This window comes from Asparagus officinalis, chromosome 9 (assembly GCF_001876935.1).
Source record: "Asparagus officinalis chromosome 9, Aspof.V1, whole genome shotgun sequence".
Taxonomy (NCBI): domain Eukaryota; kingdom Viridiplantae; phylum Streptophyta; class Magnoliopsida; order Asparagales; family Asparagaceae; genus Asparagus; species Asparagus officinalis.
Window position 1 is genome coordinate 36,387,747 of NC_033802.1, and position 2,366 is coordinate 36,390,112.

The window sequence follows — 2,366 nt, forward strand, 5'->3', positions numbered from 1 at the left end:
TTGTTCCCTGCGTTCGCCGACATTGGAACTACATATTCATGAACCAGATCCCTTTCTCATTGCGTCCAAACAGGATAAGATCTCGTTTTACTCTCACAAGTAAAATACTTTTACATGGGATGATCCATATCTGCCTTCAAATACCTGTCCTGATCAGATCTTTTAGGAGCGTGTGTTCCACTGAAAGAAACTAGGAGTGTTCTATCCTTCTGTCATAACCAAGCCTGGTGGGGCCACTTTGGCCCAGAGAAAAACAGCCTAAAAAAGTTCTCCAGTCTGGCGTATTATTGGCCACTCTCTTCAAGGATTCCATTCGCAGTTTTTAAAGCAAAACCTGTACGGCTGTCAGCTTTTAGGGAAGCCGTCACTAGGAGGAAATATGCATTGCCTTTACATACCCATTTTATCCGTTTGAACTTTTTGCATCTGTGGCGTTATCGATTTCATGGCCGACCATTTCAAATTCTTTTGAAATGTCTACATTTAGTAGCCGTTGAATACATGTCAAAATGTGTTTGAGGGCGGTCTAGGCTTGCAAAACTAAATGACAACAAGCTCGTTGTCAAGTTTTTATAAATAGAACATTTTTGCATCGTTTGGAGACCTCGAGCGATCATCAGTGATAACGGTACACATTTCTGCAACCGCTTCTTCGAGCTTATGATGAGGAATATCAAATCACAACAAATTTGTCAACATCCTATATCACCCAAAACCAGCTGGGCCAATCTAGAAGTATTCTCTCTCTGAGCAGCAATTCTTTGGCCCATCCAAATTTATCTCTGCAGCAACCGGTCCATCCATATTTGAGCAAGTCTGGCCCATTCTTGGAGAAGCAATCACGTCCGGTTTCCAATTTGATTTTGAAAATTAAAAGCTAAGAGGTACAGGAAAATCCGGTCCACTTGGTGAAAGTTCAATTGATTTTTTTTAAAGAGAAAATGAGGAGTTGAGTTGTAGCAGCAGTCCGGGCCCAATTCATGTTAAAAACCAACTCTATAGCAGTCCAAAGTCTGGTCCATCATGTGTTCTCAGAAGCAACCCGGTCCATAGCAATTCATGAGCTCCAATTTTTTTTGTTGAAGTGATATTGGGCTTGACTTCATGGGCTTCTTCATGATTTAAAAAAAAACAAAAATCCACACTTGCCAAGCATGCATGTGGTTACGGGTGCAAGCATGCATGAAGCTTTCATTCACGTGCAAGTAAGTCACAAGGGTGAAATATGATATTTTGATTTTTGGACATGGATCTTTGGGGACTTTTGGACTTGGATCTTTGGGTTGGTCTTCATGAGCTTGTTGCTTGTAATCTTCATTAATTCTTTAGGGTTTTTGTTGAGAGAAGTAATCTTGGGCTTTTATTCTTCATTAACCTATAATTAAAGATAAAAACAATTTATTAGTTGTATATTTATTCATATAAAATAGATAATGAGGGTATAAAATTGTAATAAAATATGATTATCACATCACTACTAATATGACCATAATTTCTCTGTCAAGATCCACTTATCGATTCTCGTCAATAGAACGATAAATCTCCAAAATCATTCAAATCCTCGTCAATTTACCAACTCTCCTCAGCAGAGTATCAAATAACCAATTAATCAACTTCCTTTCAGTGGGGTGATAAAATTCCCCAAATCTTGTTCAAATCACAAGTAGTACAATTCATCGCTCCGATGATAAAATATTTAGCATTCCTCCCTAGCGAGACGCTAAAATATCTCTCCTGTCACGTTAAAATCACACCTCTGACAAAATTAACTTATCGACTCTCCTCAATAGAGCGATAAGTCCTCAAAATTGTTCCGATCGCCATATCTCTCTTGTCACGTTAAAATCACACCTCTGACAAAATTAACTTATCGATTCTCTTCAATAGAGCGATAAGTCCTCAAAATTGCCCTGATCGCAATATCTCTCTCGTCATGTTAAAATCACACTGTTTTCAGCGAAAGTCGTTTCCATTGCAGATTCCATTAAACTTCGATTGCTTACAGAATATTACAATGAAAAATAAATAAAATTACAACTTTCGAGAAAATAACACAGAAGTCGTTTATCAACTACTGTTTTTTGTGGGACTTTGCCTGTGCCGTGAGTGCTTTGGCTCGTTGACCACTGATTCAAAGATCGTGAAGGTGCTTAGGGATCTCTCCTTCGTTTATCGAAGTAAAGATTTGAAAACGAATATCTTATCGATGTAAGATGTCCGTTCTTCCAAAGATCAAGTCTGAGCTTAGATCTCTAGGAATCACCGAATGATGCTTGTCAAAGGGTGAAAGTTCTCTCTCTTCTTCAAAATCACTGAAAGTTCAAGCTTCTTCTGCTCCAAAATGCTCTCCCCTCTTTATTTCGTGT